The sequence below is a fragment of the Oxyura jamaicensis genome, chromosome 3 (genome assembly GCF_011077185.1).
Source record: "Oxyura jamaicensis isolate SHBP4307 breed ruddy duck chromosome 3, BPBGC_Ojam_1.0, whole genome shotgun sequence".
Classification (NCBI taxonomy): Eukaryota; Metazoa; Chordata; class Aves; order Anseriformes; family Anatidae; genus Oxyura; species Oxyura jamaicensis.
The window spans coordinates 83,817,880-83,842,525 of NC_048895.1; positions in this window are offsets into that span (position 1 = coordinate 83,817,880).

A 24,646-nucleotide genomic window follows, 5' to 3' on the forward strand; every position below is an offset into this window, starting at 1 on the left:
GCATGAACTTAAGAGAAAAAAAAAAAAAAAAAAAAAAGGTTTGGAATCAAAGCAGTAATTAAATTAATTGCTGGATGAAAACTTAAACTTTACTGTTTTATCCCAAACCATATCATGCATTCTAGCAAGCAAATTAGAAGAGTGATGGGATTTCAGCCAGCACTACATTCATAAGGATGTGAAAAGTGCTGCTATTCTTTTAATCCCTGCAAGAAGCCATAAAATCTGACTCATGGTTTTGCCTTGAGTATAGTAGCAGAAATCTTAATGCAACTGAAAACTGCAGGTGGAAAATATTTTCCACATTTTGAAATGAGGTAGAATAAAGCAGTCAACATTTCTCTTCTGTAAATACCTCAGCAGGACTCCTGCTGTAGAACACTATAATCTGGCCACATAATTCATTTTGACCTCTGTCTCTGAATGAAATGCTAATAATAATGGCCAAAGCAAGTGACGGTAGAATTTATTCATTACAAGACAAAAGCATAACTAGGGGTGTTGTGCCTGATGGTAGGTATTACATGGGCTTAATTATTCTTTGCTTTGTTTCCCTCTGTCATTTTCAGTATTAAAGAACAAGAAAATCCAATAATGTGTTCTTTCTTCTTAGCACTTTCACTGCAGGAAAAGAACAGCTTCTGGATAACTTTACCAAGTCAACTTGCCTCAGAAAAGAAAAAAGAATTTGAATCAATGAGGTTATAAATGTAAATGTAATCCATTCTTAACGGTCCATAGACTTGGTTCACCAAGGTTCCTTGCCAGCAATTTTCTGCTGTTCCCCCAGAGGGGAAAAAAAAAAAAAAAAAAAAAAAAAAAAAACTAATTAATGCAACAAGTTGAAGCTTGTTGTGTAATCTTCTCTTGAAAGCGGTATTCATACATTTTTCAATAGAAATCAGCAGCTGATTAAAAATGTACCTGTCTCAATGCTTAGAGCTGTTGGAACAGAACCTGCTGCTTAATATGAGGTTTATTAATACTGCATTATTATTTTTTTTCTTTTTTTCTCCTCATGGTACAAATTTGCTTTGTGGCAAACACATCTTTGGATGAACTAAAGTTCATTAGACAGCAAAAGTGTATCACTAAAATATATTAAATGTGATTACACTGAGATTTTACATCCAGTTTGCATCCAAGTTTTCACAGAATAATATTCTCTATTCTGGGATACATCGACATGAATCTTTTTGACCACAGGAAACCACAGAAGCCAATGACTCTACTTCTCTAGCAAGCATGGTGGCTGAGGAGTTGCACCACTGCTAATCTCAACACACCCATCTCACAAGGCTGGTTGCCCATGCAGCTCATTGTCTCCTCCCAAGGTGCTCATGGCTCACGGGTAGTGTGGTACCCACCACCACCTCAACTCCTGGGGAGAAGGAGGCATAACTGGAGACACGGGCAAGTGTTGAGTGCAAAGCCAAGACCTGTCTGGGTGCTTTCACTAGTCATCCTGCTTCCTGGCAATCCCAAACCCTGAGTTAAAAGGAAGAAGATCAAGACCCTCTTAGATTCAGTGAAAGAGGTTTAGTATTGTCAACCCATAGGAGACAAGCATAGGTCCTCGACTGAAAATGAACAGACCCATTACTTATATCTGAGTCATGTCTTTAGGCCTTGGAGTGGAAAAGTAATATATTCAGGATATAAGTATGTTTGTAGCTTAATGTTAGTTAAGCCCCTCTGGAGCCAGAGAGCTGTGATAGTGGTTCTGCTAGGATACCAGGGTGTATTCACCTTGTTTGCTTGTTAAATGAAACAAATGCAACACCAGCAAAAAAAAAAAAAAAAAGGGGGGGGGGGGGGATTACTTTAGTTAAAGATTTCCCTCCAACTCCACTGCCTTGAAAAATCCTTAAAAGGAGAAGACTACTGCTTGCAGAGCAATGACCTTAACATTTTAAAAGGACAGAAATGCCAATCCAGGTTGAGAATTGATATATATGACTCAGGTTGTCTTTTTTCCACCTTTCCTGGTGCTAAGAGGTGTCTCCTTCTAGCACCAGCTGCCTTGTCAAGGACTTCTGCCAGATTCTTCTCTATGATCCATTTGGCTTCTTCTTAGAAGGATTCAGCTCTTGATTTCAACTGTGCACTGTTTTATTTTACATGAAATACCTGATGGGGGAAAAAAAGTCAGAAATCCCTTCCAAGGAACTTGTAGCTTCTGCTGAAATAAGGGATGCCATTCTGCATCTAAAAAGGTTTATATATTCCAAGTCATCATTAAAACTTGTACTGAGAGTCTCTGGAAACTTGAAAAAGCCAAAAATTCAGCAGGGATTTATTCCCCATTGCTTCCCCCTTCCCCAGCACCTACTCAGTCTGCATTAGAATTCATTTTCCTCCTCCTTCCCATGACCTAAACATACTGCCATGGATACACAAACCTCTCCTTGTCAATTCTATAATAAGCAGTAGCACAATATTGACAAGGAGAGATGTAGAATTGATTTAGGGCTTGGTTTTACAGCTGCTCAAATTTGGAATTACCATTACTTTCAACAGGAATTCTCAAAAGGGAGTGGCTGCAAATTCAGGCCCAAAGAAAGCAGTAGCACATCGGCAGCTCACCCATCCAGCCAGCCTCTCCCTCCTCCCTGCGACCTGGCCTGACCCAGCTCAGGGCATCCAAGCAAAAAACCAAACAGTGGCTGGAAGGTGATTTACTGGGGATGGAGTTTGTCAGCCAGTTCCCTATGCCACCAGCATCACCATGCTGTGCAAGGGCAGAACCAAAGACTGGTGAGAGGCAGCTGGACAGAATAGCCATGATATAAACTCTCATTCCAACTTCAGCAATTGAGGCATTAGAAATGTAGTTCATGTCCTTTTTCTCTCCTCCACTTTCCATCATTTCTCCTGCTTGCCTCTTGCTGCAGCTATATTTTATAGCCCAGCTTGGAGTAAGTGTTAAGATTCTTGAATGTAAAAAATTGCAGGGGCATCAAATGTAGGAATAATTATCAAAAATGCAAGAAGTGCACCACATATTCATATAATGAGACGCTTTTAAGATTTTTGTCCACATGCTGCAAGCATGTTGTGTGAATTTCAGGACTTGGATATATAGTACTGGATTTCTGCTGTGTTCAGATTCTGTTATGATCCCATAGTAGATATTGTAACTGATGTGACTTGTAATTCATACTAACCATTGGAAGAGTCAATGAGCTCCATTTTTGGTTGATACAGCTGACCTTGTTTTCTCCAAATGGGAGTAGAGGTCCGTCATCAGATTCCAGATCTGTGCTTTAAACACTCCAAGTTAATGCATGTTAAGAAAGGTGGTGCTAAAGCTGGACTTGTTTCAAAAGATTTGGTGCCAAATTTCAGCCCAGAGATTTGATCACTGTTTTCCACAAAATTCAGAAGTTCCAATCTTTTTTACTGCCCTGTGTTCCCCCCTAATGCTGAAAGCTGCAGCTTAACTACCAGCAAGTATACACATTAAGACTTCCTCACATTTTTCAGTCTTCATTTTCTTCTTTTTTTTCTATGCCCCTTAAGAGGACTAAAAGAAGTTAAATAGTGTTGTTTAAAAGCAGAAAGTTTTCTTTTTCTATGCTAGACCACTTAATGAAGAGATTATGATATTTCCAAACTGTTAATAATTCTTACCAGTATTACTGTTTTTAAGATAACTCATTAGCACCACCCTGTGATAGGGGAGTTTATATTTAGCCAGACAGTACTTGGAGCCAGCTGCATAACATACATTTTCAAGTGCCAGCAGAAGAAAAAAGTCTTACGGAGAAAAAATCCTGCTCTTTTAGACCAAGACAGACATAATAATCATAAATTATATTAAATAAATGGTTGGGAAATGTAGTAGATGTAATCTCATTTTTTAACCGTCTATGCTTTTTACTAGCTGTTTTAGAGTACTCTTATTGGCACATATATCTGTGATCAAATTTCAGCCTATCATATGTTGATAAATTGTCTGTAACTGTCTGTAACGGTCTGACCGGTCATGGGTCATAGCCAACATGGGTTCACGAGGGGAAAATGCTGTTTAACTAACTAAATTTACTTTTACAACAAAGCTACCCATATAGTTACCAAGGGAATCCAGCTGATGTAAACTTATTGGATTTTAGCAAAGCTTTCAGTACTGTCTCTTACAGTATCCTTCTGGACAAAATGCCCAAAATGCAGCTAGACAAATACATAATTAGATGGATAAGCAATTGGCTGATGGGTTGGGTGCAAAGAGTTATGGTAAATGGGGTTACATCAGGCTGGCAGCCAGTCACTATTGGGGTACTACAGGGTTCCATTTTAGGGCCAGTTCTCTTCAGTGTTTTTATAAATGATCTGGGTGCAGAACTCAAATGGATACTAAGCTTGCAGATAATACTAAATTAAGAGGAGCTGTTGACTCCCTCGTTTGTAGAGTGGCCTTGCAGAAAGACCTAGATGGCTGGGCAGTCACCAATGATATGAAATTTAACAAGAGCAATAGCCGACTTGTGCACCTAGTGTGGGGTAATTGTGGATACACGTATCAATTAGGGAATGAGACTGGAAAGAAGACACATTGAAAGGGATCTGCGGGTTCTGGTCAACAGCAAAATTAATATGAGCCACCAGTGTGTCCTGACAGACAAAAGGGCCAACAGTACCCTGGGGTGCATCAAGTATGTCATTGCTAGCTGGTCGGGGGAAGGGATTGTCCCACTCTGCTCTATGCTGGTCCAGCCTCACTTCAAGTCCTGTGTGCAGTTTGGCATGCCACAGTATAAAAGGACATGAAACTATTAGACAATGCCCAAAAGAGATCTGTGGAGATGGTGAAGGGTCTATATGGGAAGACATATGAAGAGCAGCTGAAGTCACATGATTTGCTCAGCCCCAAGAGGAGGAGGCTGATGGGAGGCCTCATGGTAGCCTGCAGCTCCCTCACGAGGGGAGCGGAGGGGCAGGCGCTAAGCTCTGCTCTCTGGAGACAGCGACAGGACCCGAGGGGACAGCATGAAACAGCTGTGACAGGGGAGGGTCAGGCTGGGTGTTAGGAAAAGGTTCTGCACCCAGAGGGTGGTCAGGCACAGGGACAGGCTCCTCAGGGCAGTGGTCACAGCACCAAGCCTGCTGGAGTTCAAGAAGCACTTGGACAATGCTCTCAGACACGTGGTCCGATTTTTGGGTGGTCCTGTATGAAGCCAGGACTTGGACTTGATGATGCTTGTGGGTCTCTTCCAACTCAGGATATTCTATGATTCCATGGTGATTTTTTTGCATCCACCTTAACCGTGCTATTAGCAACTCAAAATCTGCAGAGCTTCACAGATTTATGTCTGTTGAGGATTGAGCAGATTGTTTTGTTTGAGCTTCCTGACAGATGGCCTAAAATCTCTTTTTTAATAAATGAACTACTTCAATTTCTGCCCAGAACTAATTTATTTTGCTCATGAACTAAATCTGATTTTCTGATTTAGCTGATGCTTGCTCATAGGCTTAACTTTATTTCACAAACATTCGTATAAATATTTTTATGAATGTTCTTCAAAAGCAGAAATATTTATATCAAAGAATGGTCAAAGTGGAAATTTCCTTAGAAGCTTTTCAGCCAACCACAAGTACCATTATTGTACACAAATTTCAGCTCCCTCTGCACTCAGCTGGAGCCATTCCATGGACTTCAAGGGAATTAAACCGGATTATATGAGTCTAGCTCCAATGGTCACTGTAAAACCCCAGGAGATTGTGCATGTTTTTCTTTGGGGTTTTTCTCTAAGCTTTACTTCCTTGGATTCTACGCTTTCACATCCCATGTATATTGATTGAGTGCCAGCATGGAGAAGGTGGCAGCTCACCTGCAGGCAGCTGTTGCTCCCTTGAGTTGGATACTTCCATAACTAGAAATTAAAATCTGAATTTGATCAGTTTTAGCCACTCTGACAGAGTTGGCTCCTTCCTCCTATTCATGAAAGACCTAAGGTGAGGATCTCCAGGAGAGCTCTGCAGCATAATCTTCCTGCAGCAGCAGTGGGAGCCAGCAGCAGTGCTGTTAGGGCACCCTCCTAGTGCTTTCTTTACACAGTGTCTCCAGGCTTCCCATAGGTGCTCTCCTGCCTGCCAATTCTCAGGATCCCAGTCGTGGAAAATGACTCCAAACTGTTTTTCCTGTTCCATACTATGTCTCCTTACTGACATCACAGACAAATGCAGGTGTCTGAAGTGTGGTTCCTGTAGGCAATACATGCCCCCAGGTGCAAAGCTGTAGCTATGAACCTCTGACACAGCCAATAAACAACATTTTACTATAAGTGCATGTCCCTTCCCTTGTGTGGGTGACAACAAAGAAGCTGGCCTGAACTCAGATTCTTCTTGTAAGAATGCCCTTTTTTTTTGGAGGATTGACTTCTCACCTGAAAGAGTGATCTGTGGTAGCTCTTGCTTTGTGCAATACAGCAGGAGTTTCATCCCATCCAGCTGAATGATCTATGCTGATATGTTTTTAACAACCATATGCTCCCCGTTAAATATTAAGAAAGGTGTAAAACTGGAAGGAACAAATGAAGACAACAAGTCACTGTGCTTCTGGGACTTACTATGTCTGCTTAATTGCGCAAAGTATGCAAAATGACATAGTTTTACTGTCACAAATTAATTATTTACACTTATTTAGACAGGCTAACTGTATTAAATTATGTCTGTTTTGAAGACTCTTTTGACTCTTTTTTTTTCTTTAGTAGGCCTTAATTCAGTTTAATGCTATGTTTTAACTTAAAATTGTTTTAATGTAATAGAAAACAAGTTGAGATGACAAATAAAGGGCTAACATACAGATATGATTCATTTGCACACAAATCGGTTAATCTTTCTTAATGGAACTCCTTTAAATAATGCCTTTTTTATCAGCTGTACTTCTGTTCTTTATATTCCTGTTGTTAAGGAACCAGCATTTTCCCAATGACGCACCAATGCTGGCAGGAAGCACATCCTAAGTGTATTTTGTGACTCATTTCAATTTGCTCTTTAGTGCATTCACAGTTTGCTCATTAACATCAGCATCGGTGGCTAATGGATACTCAGTAGGTAGTCATTTTTTTTCATGAATCTTTCATTGAGCAGTAGAAACGAAGGCAAGGAAAGAGTTCACCGGTGACAAAGCAGCTCGCGGCAGGCAGCGGAGCAGCAGCGTGCATGATGGTGGCCACAGCCTGTGCAGAACAACCCCGCTCCCCACCCCTGGCATGAACACAGCTCATGTGCGCCTGCATCAGAGAAGGGGAATGATCTCTGTGCTACAAGAAAATGATGTCATTAAACAGTGATCCTTTCTATTGCTCCAAAATTGAGGTTTCTGAATATGACAGTTGCTGTAAGCCTGAATACAGGGCAGACTTGGCTGAGTAATCTTACTGTATTTTGCTTGTCTCATTTTTTTTTTCCTTAAATTTCATCTTTTTTCCCCTCCTTTCTAAAGATGACTCCAGAAGAGATACCACTTATTGTGATGTCCATTCAAACAGAAACCACTACCCATTTTCCACAGACAGAACCAGGAAAAAAATAATAATTCCCTTCTCCTATACACCAAAAAATAAAATCTGTAATTGTTGCTCGTTTTTTGTCAGAAATTCACATTATGTGGATTAGCCGAGCTGGTTATAGTGTTCAGGTGTGGAAGTGTCAGGTTTCTGACAGGTGCAGTCCCTTGAAAAGCCTACGAAAAGCAGACATCTTCTTTCCAAGTTTGTTTTCAGTTGAAGTCACAGACTTGAGAGTGGCAGCCAGAATCTTCTTGCATGAACTGGACTGATGCTGTGTGCACAATGGCTTCTCTATCTCAGAACACTCCATCAGGGCATTCTGGTGACACTAATACATGTCTGTGGATTCAGGCTGCTGCAAAGCATGCAATACATGTAAATCACACACAAAAAAATGTGGGGAAAAAAAAAAAAAAAAAAAAAGGCATAAGCGGAAGACACTCCAGAATGAGTAGAAGATGTTAAAGACAAACTCAGGAAACCCCTGAAGTGCCCTCTGTGCACACCTGGAACTGGATCCATAACTGGATCAGAAAAATTGCAAACAATCTCAAGAAAAGCAGGTGTTTATATTAATGTTAACATGACTTATTTTGTCATATCAGTGACAATAACAAAGTCAGTATGTTCTTCAAAGTGCACAGCGACTTTATTATGTTTTCATCAGATTTTCGTAGGCTCAAGTTATTTCTTCAGTTTTACACCTACAACGTCACCACACTGAGGGAAAAGGAGTGCATTATATTAGGTTGCAGAAGTAAAAGGCAGAGGATAGGAATACTCCAAAGTCTGATAAGCAAGTATTATACTGTTTTGAAACCACTTGCCAGGTCACTTAAAAACAAAAAAGCAGATGCTGAAACAAATGGGAAGACATGCTCACATGCCACTGATAATGTCGAAATAATCCATATCCTGTTTGATTCGTTCCTTACACACACATATACACAAAAGGATACTTTTGACCATATGTGTAGTGTAAATAACCTGACCCAGAGAAGGAAACTCAGGAAGAATAGGGACACAAGCTCAAAGAATATTTACATAAACTAGTATCATGACATGATAAAATTTACCCTGAAGTACTTAAGGTTTAAAGAACAAAAATAAGTAATTATTAAACTGTTGGGTATTATGCTGAGGTCATGTATAACAAATGGCATCCCAAAAACTGGAGACGAATGAGTGCAGCATCTTCTTTTACAGGGAAAAGGAGAATGTAGGGAAGTAAGTGTGGTCAGTTCTGTAAGGAGAGACATAGTAGAAGCTCTTTGAAAGCCCAAAGAGAGTGACAAAGCAAAGAAATAGCCACCATAGTTTAACAGGAACAAGTTGTACCAACCTGATCCTACTTTGACAGGATAAAGCCAGGATGCTAGCTAGGATAAGCTATATCTCAACTGCAATAAAGTGTGGATCTGACATATAAATAGCTTGGGTAATGTGGGTTAATAAAATCACTATAAAGGAGGGTAGAGCTTGTCAGAAGTCGAGCTGAAAGAGCATCTGTCAGTAATGTGTTGTAAAATTGGCAGGACAGATCAAGCAGTGTCCTAGAAGAGGCTATTATAAATCCACTATTAAGTGATCTTTTCAGTTTGATGCTGGAACAGAAGATGTTTATGCAATTAATACAAAATGTGCAGACCAAAGTAACCTGTGAGGGCCTGCATGCATTTTTGTAGACAAGACTGGAATTCAAAGTGCTCCCCACCATCTGGACAAAACATGTCTTCTGTGGGATGGATGATAAAAGTCAGTGAAAGAAACCTGAGGATGAAGGTTGAATGCCTGTGTACAAAGCAAGGGATAATGGCTACAAGGGAGACTTAGGTTATATGTTACAGAAGCAGGGCAGGGGAAGAAGAAAGCAAACATTTTATTTCAAGGGTAGAGAGCAACTGGAACTAGATTGTCTTCAAGGGCTGAAAAAATCCTTTTTTTTTTTTTTTTTTTTTTTTTTTGACTTGTAAGAAAATGTTAGACTAACATCTGTTGGGGGGTGATCTAAGTGGATCCAGTTCTACCCTAGGCTGGCAAGTCAGGCACTGCCTCTAGCACTGCTATATTAACAGCCCCCAGGCTGCAGGGGTCAGGTGTTCCTTGTTCAGCAGCCAGGACACTTCACTGCTCACTTTCATGTCTTGTCTTTTCCAGATTGTCTGACCACTTGGCATAAGAGTGGACAGTTTAGAAACTGAGAAGGACATTCACATATTGTTCCTTTTGCCAAATCTTAACACAGAAAACAAAACAAAACAAGCAAACAAACAAACAAAACTCAGTGCATTAACACAGCTTTTGCACAACATCAGCCATGTTTTCCCCCCTTCTTGCTTCAGTTCCACAGGTTATGTTACAACACATTTTCCACAGCTTATTTTTCCCCCTCAGCTTGCTTTACAATGTTCAGCTTTGTATACGCGTGACTGGGTAGCACGTGTCTAAAGTAGAAGCAGGGGATCAATCTGTGAGGCTTTGGAAAAAGTCCATCTGGGGCGAATGTTTTCTCCTGAAAAGTTGGGGAAATAAAAGGGGGGGTTGGGGGGGGGGGGAGGAATGAAAGGAAGATATCCCCAAAATGGTGACTTCAAGGGTTAAAAGAGGCCAATTAAAGTCCCAGGCATTGTGGAGAAGCAGCCTGAGTTGTTAAGTTACTGTTCTCACTTCCCCTGTCACTAGCACTCTCATTCCCTCTGTCTCCCTCTAATCAACATTAGCTCACAGAAAGCAAACAAGAAAAAGATAAATCATTGTTGAAATAAACCATGCAAAATGGAGATTTTAAAGTGGAGAACATTCTGGATGCAGTGGCTGCCACCTGAATTTATATATTTGTAGCACTATAGACTTTCCAACAGCTCTCTGGCTTTGCTTCTGTGTCAAATGCAGTCATGACAAAACTAGGTGTCTGCCAGTAAATTCTTGGATTTGGACTGAAGAAACAAAGGTGTCATACCAATATTTTTGAAGGTTAGGCACTAGATTTGTATGTGTACCAAACAGTTGGACCCAGCCACATGAAGGTACTGTTTTTTGTAGTTTCAGTTCATCCCTATTTCAATTTATTTATGTCAGGAAACAAAAACTGATTTTATGATATGGATTTTCATTAAGGACATATATTCACATATTTTAAAAGTGCATAACACTTGTTTGGTTCATTTTGTTTGTTTTCTACTAACAATGAAAGTATCTTTGGCAATGGAGAAGGAAATTTTTTGTGTGTGAATTGCAATACAATTTGCATAGAACTTTCTAGGTTTTTCAGTAGACAGTGGATAAATATAAAGGCAAGCTTTGTAAATCAGCAGACTGGAGAACTAGGCAGAGGGGAATCTCATTAAGTTCAAGAAGGGAATATGTGAAGTCCTATATCTGGAGAGGAATAACCCCAAGCACAAGTGCACACAGGCTGGAAAGCAGCTCTGCAGAGCAGGACTTTGGAAATTCAATGTGAGCACAAGATAACTCTTTACTAAGCGATACACATCACCAAATCCCACATGTCCCAAGGACTTTCAAAAACCTGGCTCCTATCTTGTTTCAAAGAAAAGAGACTGATGCAGTAATGTACTTGGGCCATACCCAGAGAGCTAGACCATGTTTTTTGTTTGTTTGTTTTTTCCAGATGACAGCTAACAGTAAATCCAAGCTGCATTTCCAGAATATGGTTCAGAACAGATTTCAGGTACATGTGAATATGGATGGTCTGGAAAGGAAGACTGATCTCTTACTAGACAGCAGAATCAACAGCAACAGCAGTATTCTGTGGTTATTGAAAAACAGAAAAAAAAAAAAATGGGTTTGAAGGGGAACCTAATATTTGCTTGACAACTCAGTCTGCTCCTTTAACAGCCTCTGCAGGAATTGCTACACTCTCACCCTAATAGCTGCAACAGATCCATATGTAATCATTACAGGCAAAGTGCTTCTTCATGTGACTCAAACAATCTTCAACACAGTTGATGTGCCATCTGCTGTTACAAAACCATCATCATCCTTATACAGTATCTGATGCAGGAGAATAACACTGGGGAAATTCTGGGTTAATTTTACACCAGAACAGCTTAGAATGGTATACTGAGCCCTCTTCACACTACTGGAGTCTCAATTACCTCATTCTGGCAATTCCACACACGTGTGAGGAATCATGTATCCCTTAGTAAAAAACACTGAAGTTTGACAGAAAGATGCAGTAAATGTTGTTAAAATCCTGAACTTCTAGTTTTCTCTTTGAAAGGTTCATCTGAAATCCATTTTGAATGATAATTGATTTTTAAAAATGAGTTAATATGACATATATATAGAGAGAGTAAATGTCAAATTAACTCATTTTTAAAAATCAATGATAACATAATGAAGTGCTCAATACCTGTGCATATCAACCTGTAAATACTTCCTTATGAATCTGTCTCGGTGAAATGTCATTTCTGGAAGTATTGCCTACCTTGCATTCAGAGTAAAATTGTCCACTGGAGGTGCACAAAAAAATAGTGTTTTTCTTTTTTCTTCTGGTCTGACACATCTCTTTCATCATCCATTTCCTTATTAATTAATCACAAAATAACATGTTCTTGTGGCATTGCTTTGAATCAGGCTTAGCATGGACAGATGCTGTTTAAACATTCCCAGCCCACACTTCATGACTGTCAATAAGTGATGATCCTTATCTTCTGCATCCCTCTGTTTTTACAGCTCAGGCCAAAATCTGGAGTATAAATCATCAATCATACTTATGTGTATCACAGAATATTTTAAAGTAGGGATTAACTGAGATTAGGGTGTCCATTTTTTAGGTTTTCAGTCAAAAACTGTCATTAAACTTCTTCCTCTGCCATGTGCTTTTCACAGGACCTTGGAAATGTCACATTGGCATGAGCTGTCAGAAGCAGTCTGATGCTTAGCACCCACACAGCTAATCCTCTTCAGGGCACTTTGGGGCTATGGACAAATAAACATTTCTAGAATGCAGATAATATCATCCTAAAGACATCTAGAATGTATCGAGGTGGTTTAATGCCAGTGGGCATCTAAACTGCACCATGCTGCTCTCTTACTCCCCCTCCTCAAAATGACAGGGAGAGAAAATATGATGAAAATGGGTCACAGGTTGAAATAAGAATAAGAAGATAACCCACCAGTAACTGTTATGGCCAAAACAGACATGGTATAAGAAAGATTAATTTATTTTCTACTAATAACAGATTAGGGCAGTGAGAAACTAAAAACAAACAAAAAACACCTTCCCCCCATCCACTTTCTTTCACCTCCTCCCCCCAAGCAGTGCAGGGGAATGGGGGCTGCAGTCAGTCCCGAATGCTTCATCTCCACTGTTCCTTCACGGTCACTCTGCCCCTGCTCCAAGTGGGGTCCCTCCAACGGGATGTCGTCCCTCCTGAACTGAGTCTGCAGGGGCTGCCCACAGGCAGCAACTCTTCAAGAATTGCTCCCACATGGCTCTGTACCTTGGGCTCCATCCCCCAGGAGCAAACCTCCTCAAGTCTCATCCACTTGCTCCTCCACGGGCTGCAGCGTGGAGATCTGCTCCATGTGGGACCCATGGGCTGCAGGGGGACAGCCTGCTCCACCAGGGGCTTCTCCTCAGGCCGCAGGGGAACTGCTGCTGCCTGCCTGGGGCACCTCCTGCCCTCCTGCTGCTCTGACCTGGGGGTCTGCAGGGCTGGTTCTCACTCCTCTCTCCCAGCTACTGTTGCACAGCAGTTTTTTCTGTGTTTTTTGTTTGTTTGATTGTTTGTTTGTTTGTTTGTTTGTTTTTTCCCTTTCTCCAATCTGCTCTGTCAGAGGGCTACCCGATGTCTCTCCCTGGCTCGTCTCTGGCCAGCGGTAGGTCCCTTTTGGAGCCGGCTGGAGCTGGCTCTGATCTGTCATGGGGCAGCTTCTGGGCGCTTCTCACAGTAGCCACCCCTGCAGCTCCCTGCTCCCAAACCCTTGTCATGGAAGCCCGATACACAGACTGTCAAATTCCACCCTCAAAATGCCTACTTAGCTCTATTGTCTATTGCAGCATTCGTCAGTGGTTTGCTGCAGAGATGACATCTTTCAAGAGTTAGGTGGATTGACCCATTGTTGGGGGTATTTTCCCAACGTAACCTGTCACTGTGTCTGCCTTCTTGGTTCTGATTCCTGAGCATGGGCAGAGCTGGCCTGAGAGTGAGCAGAGCAGAAACACTCTCCAACAGACTCAAACCAAGCAATTTGTAAACTCCACAAACAAGGGGGCAATGCATTATTTTGTTTTCTGTTATCTTTGTAATTGAACTCCTCATTCACAAAACTCCCATTAATTTCATCTGCATCATGACTTAAGGAAGAAGAATTTCAATGTCAGCCTTTTCTGCTATTAAAGAGCCTTAACCCTAAACCTTCTCAAGTAAATGGAAAAGACTCCCACTAACATAAACAAGCTTTGGATCAGTCCCTGCTCTGTGCATTTGTTATCTGAAATGGAAATCAGAAAATATTTCATGGAAGAATACTTTAACATCATGAAATTCATGAAAATAGCAGGAGACCACAAGGATAGATCCTGAAGAAATCTTTATAAAACTACAAAACAGTTGGAAAACACACACACACACACACCAAAAAAAAAAAAAAAAAAAAAAAAAAATCAGCATGGAAGTAGGAAAACCTCCTATTCTGCAAAAGGCAATGAGAATTTTGCCACAGATTTGAAGATTATTTGTTTCACTCTTTCTGAAATCAAAGTGATATAAGAATTCCCTGTCTGCTTTCTTTAAATAATAACTTTAAAATTATGGAGAGGTTTTGGCAGGTTCAAGAACCCTTTACAGATGTATGTGAACTGCACTCTCATTTCACTTTGATAATGGTCTGTTGTCTTATCCCAGAGTGTGTTACAGAATAGGTCTGTTAAAGATGAATGTGTTTAATTTAAGCTCTCATGCCCTCATTTTCTGTACTTAGCACTGATTGGGAGCTCTGTTTTTTCAAATGTGACTTTCATGCTTCAAGACCAGATCTATCTTTCTAGTATGCATAAAATTAGACCTGTGTTTCTTCTATTTCGTATCTTGCAAAGTCATAGAAAGATTGCCCACAGGTAAAGCTTACTTTCACCACCGCCCCCCGCCCCCCCCCCCCCCCCCCCACAAAAAAAAAAAAAAAAAAAAAAGAGTTTCTTGGACCTTGTATTTAAGAATTATGTTGTGACTAGTGTTAATCAGCTATCTGTGAGCCTGCTAAGGTCAGCTGAGCTGTCCCATTGCATGAAGCAGAGGCAGACTAAAACTCATTGACTGAAACCTTGCTAGTATGTCAGCAGCACAACCTCCCTTCCAGCACCTGGGAGTCTCAGCTGAAACAGGGACAGCCCTTTAAAAGCACAGGAATCCACTGCCAGTCTGCTACACACATGCATCAAATTATAGACATTTACTGTTCAACTCATATTTATTATGTTGACTGAAGAGGTGGACTAGCTTACAGAAATGATAAATAAAAAGTGAGGTAGACTTGTGTTCTGAGGAATTTTTTCCAGTATAGTCAAACGGAGCTTCCTGACTCTTCTTGGCATCTCTCAGAAAATTACAAGCCAGGGTAAATTGGGACTCTGTTTTAGCACTTCATTGTGATGCATCATTTAAAAGGTATGACAGTTTTGCAGTTTTCCAGTAATACCAGGAAAAAATGGGGGAAGGTTATACTTAGGCTTAGTAAACAGGATTTTGGTTGACCATTTGTTCTTGAAACCAAAACAGAAAAAAAAAAAAAAAAAAAAAAAAAAAAGGAATTTTGCACAGTACTCCAATTTAAGAAATTTTTCAACTTCTACAGATGACTTTACATGGCTCAACCGACAGTGTGTGGGGTGGAGGGGAGAAGCAGAGAAAAAGAAATGGTTTACCATTGTGTGAGATCCAGATCACTGAAGAAAAACACAAACTGTAGGAAAAACGCAAGTGCTTATATACAGAGACACGAGTTCTCAGTAAAGCCTTTTACAGCAATGGTGCTCATGAGAGCAATTCTCACTCATGAGAGCTCAAAGCCATTTGAGAGGCAGGCAATAGTAACACCCAAGCTATCTAAGCACACTTTTAATGAAGAAACTGAAAGGAAAAACCTTTCCCTCCACTCATGAGAGGACCTAGGTTGCTACTGGAATGTAGTGGAGTTATCACCATGCTTAACCAGCAGCACACCCCTATTACATGGTGAGCACACATCCTGAAGGCAGATGTGTCATCAGAATCATCTACTATGAGGCCCATCTCACAGTGAGAAACACAAGCCCACAAATACTGGGTTAAGAAAACTTCAAGAGGCTGACTCTGTCAAGGATAAGCAGGGCAAGTGGAGCAGACTTAGCAGAATGTATGTCTGAGACTTGCATGAAATGGCATGGTTGACTGTATTTGGCACCCAGGCTGAAGTTTGCCACCATTTCAGTGAGCATCACTGCACAATACATAATCTCACTAACATGTCTACAGCATATATAGAACTCATGGAATCCTTGTTTCACAAAATCTTTTAGTCCCATAGTTGAGCAAATGCAAGCTTATATTGCTTACATAGATTAATATTTCAAAAAGAGATTGCTATATATGAACAGACTAATTACATGTCATCATTCTGCTTACTGAATGATCAGTATATACTTTCATTCTGACACTTACCCTACTCCATTATACCAGGCAAATTGGTTAAACCATTGGACCATTCCTTCAAATATATATATTTTTCTAAGTAGAAGAACATAAACTGTAAAGGTCATTTAAATCCCACCTCACTGCTGCATTGAATCTGAATTTCTCATCTTCTTACTCAAGTTCCCACACAAATCCTTCCTTCTCTGTTTATCCAGCTTATCATGATGCTGATATCTCTACTAAAATAAATGTTATGCTTGATGCCCTACTAGGCAGGGAGTAATGGCTTTAAACTAAAAGAGGGGACATTTAGATTAGATATTCAGAAGAAATTCTTCACTACGAGGATGATGAGGCACTGGAACAGGTTGCTCAGAGAAGCCATGGATGTTGCCTCCCTGGAAGTGTTAAGGCCAGGCTGGATGGGGCTTTGAGCAACCTGATCAGCTAGGTGCCCCTGCCCATGGAAGGGGGATTGGAACTATATGATCTTTAAGGTCCCTTCCAACCAAAATCATTATATGATATGTTTTATAACCCCAGTATATAGAAAGAATTACCTAGAAAAAATAATAAAATTAATTTAAAAACTGTAATATTCTCAGCTGCTCACAGAGCAATAAAATACATTTCTAATGTAGATAAGGTCTCCATACAAATTTTCAAACCTCTCTAGACCCATCTGAACATTTGGATACGAAACGAGGACATCAGGAGATACTACCTATCCTTCTGCAATACAATTTTCATCTGTCCTCTCTTTGATCCAAATGCTTACCATTCATCTAACAGATGATAAAGATTACTCGTTACATGAGTAATCCATCAACAAAGTCTGCAGATCTGCTTCTGTGATCCTATTATCTTTCAAGTCCACTAGTGTCTTCCAAAAGATTTCAGTAAATAATGGATTCAGGCTGCAAAGTGGGACTACACCAATTAGAAATGTGCATATTTTGATTTGTTTATGAAGCACCAAAACACATAGTGCGTCCATAACATTTCTTATGGGCTAAAGCTTATTTATGGGATTAAAATCTATAGTGAACTGATGGGGTTACTATAACTCAGTAAGCCTGAGCATGGATTTTTAAAATTGAATGCCAAAAGTTACTGTATGAGTGTTGTTTTCATACACATTGACACTACAGCACCTATTGGCTTTAGCAGTATTTTCAGGGCAGAACAGTTCTGAGATTAAACTGTGTGAGTTAGCATCCAATGACTTATAATTTCCCATGTTGTTGTCAATAAGAATATAAATAAGACATCTTGTGAGTAAAAACAAGTGTCTGTCTGTTCAATAACTCAGTGACCAACTTCCAAGTTTTTTTTTTTTTTTTAATATTGATTTGGTCAAACATTGATGCTGTACTTGTTATGATGGTCCTCTCACAAAACTGAAGTCTCAATGAGACAATTGATTTTATGTTCTCCATGCAGGAATTATCACACTTGCCCAGTGAACCACAGTGCCCAATTTACAGACTCTGTTTTACAACTGATTCATCATATTTAGGACTTCTTGGTTGTTCACTTTTTCTCCTGAGGGAGAAATTGTGGAGAAGAAATGTAGGCGTTCACAGAATACTTAATAAAGCTAATAAAGCTTAACTGAATAAAATAAAATAAAATAAAATAAAATAAAATAAAATAAAATAAAATAAAATAAAATAGAAGGCAAGGATGCCAGAATATATTCTAAACATAATACAGTAGATTTAAAGGACATTTTGTTACATTAAAATGTGTAAATATTATCTATAGGACAACATGTAAGTCTCTAGTGATCCTTTTTTTTTCTTTTTTAATCTAAATTTCCTGCATTATATTTGTTGTGCTGGTGAGACAAATGTTAATACTTATTAAAAATGTTAATAATTATTCAAGCATTGAGCAGCCAGTAATTCCAAAAATGTAGATGGCATGCTATAGCATACACGGGGATTTAAGACTTCCAGTAGAATTAGCCACTGAAAGGAAAAGGCAATGGAACCTAAAAATCTTAATTTCCAAGAGCATGTCTACATCAGTGCAATGCTGCGTTGAACATCCCAAACATATTTCCACATGTGCTGTTTTTGCAAGGCATGGGTTATTAAGCATGATGGGCTCTACTGTTTTCAGGCAACTATTCTGCAACCTGTTTTGCTTGTTGCTTCTCCAGTACTAACTTGTAAATTTCTGCATGATCAAAGCAAGCTTACCCTAAAATACATACCTGTGCCTAACTCAGATCACTCTTTTAATGCAATTACTCTCCAATAACATATTCAATATAAATTTGCAGCCTCTCATCCTCATTAGGAAATGCTCAAGTGATGTAGAGATGAAGAACTCTCAATGACACAATTAAGACAGCAAGGCTGAGGTTTATAAGACAAGACTGGAAAAATATGCATTTAGGAATTTCTCTCCTTGCATTTTACTCTATTGAAAACTTAGAGTAGATCATCATTTTCCTTCTGTGTGGCTACTGTATAACATATATAGAAAGGTATTGCTGAAAGATATCATTTGGATAACATTAAAAGAAAGTTTTCTTGAGTATCCAGTTTTCTGACAAATGTCAGTTTCTATTGTGTTTCCTTTGTGTTCAGTTCAACATCTTAATGAATGCTGCACTTCTAAAGGTAACGGCAGTGTCCTCAAACAGTGATAAATATCTGGGGAAATATATTGATGAGTCTAATTCCAATTATTTGTGGTTGCTGAGTTCAGGAAAGCAGAGTAGCAACATTCACCTGAGCATGTACAAAGCAAAAAAATAAAATAAAAATAAAAATAAAAATGTCCAAATGTCCACTCTACTTCAAAAATACCTATATTCACTTTCTATTCTTAATTCATACTCTTCCTCACTCACTTTTGTTGGATAATTCACTGAGCTTACTGAATATAAGGTTTGTAAAAAGAGAATGCAGAAAAAAAAAAATAATAATAATTTAAATTGCCAAAATTAAAATCATTTTAATTGAAAACTTTTGAATAGATTTTGTATATAACTATGCCTGGGTACACAACATTTCTAAAGCATTCAGATGGAACAGAAGAATACAAATGGTATTTATTCACAGCAATGAGGGAAGTATTCAGGGACAGGCTTGCATAATTTCTATGGTTAGCTTTAGCCCATACGTGGTGGAAAATCAGAGGGACAGAACATAGAGCAGACTGCCAAAGTCAGCACCAGGGCCTTAGTGTTAATATGCAGAGGAGAGAGGATTAGAAATTAAAGGGAGATTTGGATAATACACTTTTAACAATAAAGAAAACTAAAGAACAGAGATGTAAGCCAGAAGTTGAGGGAACAGCAAGATGATTTGTGTTTCCATATTTCCTGTGGTGTATTCTTAAACATTTCTGTATTTAAGAAACAAAGAAATCATGTAAAGTGGTAGCCAGATTCATCTCCCCAAAGTGTTAAAAAAATCTCTCATTATAAATCAGTACATATGCCTTTACTTGCAGGTCATTTGTTAACCAAGAAGGATAAAAAGGAGAAAAAAATAACTCGAGCACATAGCAATGATCACCAGAAGCCTTGCAGAAGGTATAGAAGGTTTGCTCTTCCAAAGTCACCCTAGATTTTCTACCAAGCACCAAGAAGAAGACCATCTTTCTGGGCATTTCCACACTCCATGGTGGCTCTAGAATGAATCTATTTTGGTATTTTAGACAGCCTGTACACGCAAACATGACAACCAGCCAACTGAACCTTTCAAGAAGATCTAGAGGGTTGGGGGGTGATGGTGTTAGGGTTCAAATAAAAAATAAATAAATAAAATAAAATAAAATAAAATAAAATAAAATAAAATAAAATTGAAGCTGGAATACCATCAGAGATTATGTAACACGATTATATGTGAAGACATTTGCCAAGCACCATTCAGCTCTGCATTTCTATATTCTTTCTTAGCCTGTACAGGTCCCCTGTTTAAACGTGCTATATCTCATGGGCATGTCTGTTGTCACATTTCATGAGAAACTTCACTGTGTTTTGCACTGGCAAAAAACTCACTCCACTGAGTATTCCCTTTTTCTCCAATTTTCTCATTTTCCTCCACAAACACTCCAGAAACAAACAAACAAAAAGATGAGATTTACCCTGCAGATATTAAGATATATTTAGATGTATGAAAGCACACAAATTGTCATGTAAAAGGGGTCATAGGAAGAGAAACTGCCAGAGTACAACAGGTTTATTGTTCTTAATTTTACTAGGCCTATAATATATTTGTTTGAATTTAATATATGTATATATATTATTTTTTTTCAGCTAACATAAAAATGAGATAAATTGTGTTTGGCTAGGACAATCAGTATTTGGATATAGATCGTTTCTTATTTTTGTCTACATTCAAAGCTGGCTCAATCTGCCAGGGACTGGAACTTGCTACTGTTTGGCATTCCTTTTGCAATTTATCTGGAAAGAAATTGTGGTCTCAGTCTGGCTCCTGGTGGACAATTGTCCCCACCAGAGGAACCAGAGTTAGAATTAACTGAGTTAGTTTCAGACAGTTTCTGAGGGCACATATCACACTGAATAGGCACTAAAATTAAAGTCTCCTTGTGCTTGTTAGATTAGTCCCTCCATACCTCTTCTGTGTATTTGGACAAGGTAGGTCAAACTACTGGTTCTAAGGACATCATCATCATCATCAAATAGTAGGGATATGTTGGTGGGATAATAAAAAAGTTTAATTGCAGATACCGTTATTTTCTAAATATGCCGGAGTCTGTCTTTTTCCACCTACCTGTAATAGGCAATGAACAGAATAATACACTAGAAGTATTTTATTTATTTATTTATTTGTCTATTTTTATTCAGTGCTGCTGTATGCAGTCAGACAATCACAGAATTACACAGTGGTTTGGGCTGGAAAGGTCCTTAAACATAATCTAGACTGACCCTCCTGCCACATTGGACATCTTCCAATAGATCAGGTTGATAAAAGCCCCACCCAACCTGGCCTTGAACACTTCCAGGGATGGGGCATCCACAATCTCTCTGGGCAACCCGTTCTAATATCTAACCACTCTCATAGTAAAGTTCTTCCTAATATCTAATCTAAATATCCCCTTTTAATTTAAAACCATTAGCCCTTGTCCTATCACTGCATTCCCTGAAAAATAAATAAATAAATAAATAAATAAATAAAGTCTTTTCCAATTGCCCAGGAGTGTCAGTATTTATTTTTGGTTTTGATTTTGGTCATTATGAGAGAAGACTCTTCTTTTGTCAGTCTGTATTCCTATTTTGCCACTTCTTTTTTCACAGCTAATCCAAAATTTATTTTGTGTTATTCTAGTTTCATAGCTTCAAAAGGAAGGAATGCTTCCATTCTTTTAATGGCAATTCTCCTGGAAAAGCCAGCAGGATCTGTTCTTTTGTGTCCACAGTTCAATTAGGCATTCCAAGATTATGTAAAAATTCTTTCTTATCTGAAGTTGTAACATCAAATGTATAAAAATTATGGTGTTCCTGAAATACCACTTTTTCTCAGCAACACCAAACAAATGGTCTTTGAAATGAAGAATAACTATCTTAAACTGTCTCAGCATTGGCCTGTTGTCATGTCCTTAGAGGAATAATTGAAAAAGTGCTATAAAGTACCTGTAGCACAGAAAAAAAAAATGGATTAAGGCACATATTAGAACTATGGTAGCCAAAAGCAATAAGTAAATAAAAAAAAGTCTGCTGTTTCCCAATCTATTTGAAAAAAGTAAACAAATTTGGCACAGTCATCCAAATTCTCTCTAGCTTAGTTTTAGTCAGTAATTGTAATAACAATTCTGACAATATCAAAGAGCACCTGGGATCTATGCTTTAATAAGAACAAATCCCAGAACAGGGTACAACACACTTGTCAACCAAATTATGTCCCCACCTGAGCCTGAAGCACTATGCTCCCTTTACGGCAGGTACTGCATATCTGCTTTAGGATGACTTACACTGTTCCCTACACTCAATGATCAAATTGACTCCCTTATAATAAAGAGATACAGAGCTTTCAGTGCACTGGGAGAAGAATTTGGCAACTGGGAGGGATAAAACCTCATAATTTACAGGAAAAATAATAGGAGTCACATAAAAGGTGAATGAAAATGTGTATATGTGTGAAATATGTTTCATTTGATTCGTGTCAGGATGAAACAATGCTAGGGCCGCATGATGAAATGTAACTTTCTGTCTAAGAAAAACAGAGTGGTTAGTGTACATAGTTCTTGTATTGTGCTCACTAAAGGCCTAGCAATTTGTGTAAATAGAGGGCTTGAAGGACGAACACTGAGACTCGAGTCTGAGAGATAAGAGGACCAAGAAGTTTTTTTTTCAGAAACTGCTGATTTCTGCATGAGACCCTGCCTTTTCTAGGAATAGTGATGAATATGTATTAGTATAGTAGTATAAAAATCAACCACCTGATTTAATAGGTGTGCGTCCTGGTGGAGCAGAGACTCCCGGCGCACCCAGCGCTGTTTGCTTGCCTCTATTTACTTAATAAATCACAAACTTTTATTAAAATCCTATTTGGAATTTTAGCATTTATCACATATGTTAGCTGAAAATTTAAGGTCTCTGTCCTTTTTTCCTTCATTAGCTATTAACAGATCACTTTAATTCGTGTTTCTCACTTACTCCTTGAACATTGGTTCCTGCTTTCTTTAATACCAAATGTAACAAATTTAGGCAGTATTAAAAAGAATGTGTTCTTTTTTTTAGTGTGTCACATGTCTCTAGCTCTTTCCAAACTAAATCATATAAAAGTATGCATTTCTGGAGGAGGTGGTCAAACACTGACTAGCTCACATAATCAAACAATGTTATTTTTTCTCTTGCTGTTATCATGTTTCCTCCAAATGTAATTAAAAATGGATATAAGCATGTAATCTAATATGACCTAGCAGACTATTTCCTCAAACAGAACTGCAGACAGTTTGAGGGAAGAAGGTTCAGATTAATTAATAAATCAAATGCTTTTAGCTTCTCATAGGATGTTTTCATTTCATTATATATGGCTTGCCTGTCAAGTAGTCAAGAAATACTATATTTTCCCTCCACCATAAAGGATTTGGTACAAATTGCTTGCAAGTGCATTGGTGGGAATAAAATCCATCATGTCTGAACAAGGAAAATATATTATTTAACATACAAAATACATGAGGTGGTATTAGCTTGTAATAGAAATAAGAATTATTTTTACTGATATTATGAAAATAATTCATTTTCCTTTACAACAGAGCATGAATATTATAGACTGGTAGCTTGGAAAGCACAATGGTAGTGTGTGGTTGGATTAATTCAATCTAATTTGGATGGGCTGAAGTTATATACATAAAAATACAGCTCTTTTTCATAGGGATTCTGGGCCTAAAGTTTGGTTAAACAGACCAATTTCTTCCTAAGCCTAAAGAAGCCAAGTAGTCCAAGGTTCTTGGGAAGATCCTGGACAAAATCATCTGTAGAATAGGCAGTGTTATAAATTATTCCATGGATATGTTATTTACATGTCAACTGCAGGGCAGACTCACATGACTCCCACATAAATATTAGGCATTTCCTACTTTGCAAGTAGCTCAGAAACATTGAGGGCCACATGCAGTCAGTGATTAGACCAACCAACAAAAGAAGAGAAAGGCACATTTACAAAGTTTGGGTGTTGATCTAAATAGTAACAGTGGTCGTCAGTCACTGGCTGAAAGAAAACATTGATCTACAGTCATTGTGATATAAGGGGGATTTGAGGAAATATTTCAATCAGATAAAAAATATGCTCTTTTTTTTTGATTGAGAGCTCTTCCCAAATATAGGAAACAGACAGTTACAACACATCTGGCCATTGTAGCTTTGACAGCACATGTTGATTGCCCAGGGGTTTAAAATTAATACAAATTATGTTCCATGAGAGAGAAAACAGGAAATGGGGAAACAAAGCAACTCAGGTGATAGGTACATTGGTTAAATATCTTCCCTTCCTCCTATGCTACTGTCAACAAGATCAAGGCAAAATGCAGTGAAACTGTTGAAAGCCTACTATGAAAAGCACATCCTAAACCTGTGAAATGTTCTGTCTCTAGCTGCCTTAATATTGCCTCAGCTTAGTACATCTAGCATAGCCACTGAGGTGTTCCCCAAGTGCAAAACATTATGGTGGACAAGTATATATGCAGTAAATGCAACATTTTTTTCCTCCTTTCAATCTACTTCCTATAGAGGGCTTGAAAATACACACACACACACAAAAATAATAATAATAATAAAAAAAATCTGACCAGACTTCTTCCTCCCCATTGGGGAGGCACGTTCACAATGAGTCACCTGCAGGTACAGGCTGGCAGAAAAAATAGCTGAAAGATTGAAGAGCTGGAAAGAGTGATGCAGTCTAGAAAACCTGGTGCTTCCAAAAGGCCACATTTTGTTACAATTTTTTCAGAATTTTTTTTTCTTGTTTCTAAGCATTTTTATTCCTCCTGACGTGTTAATGAAAGAAG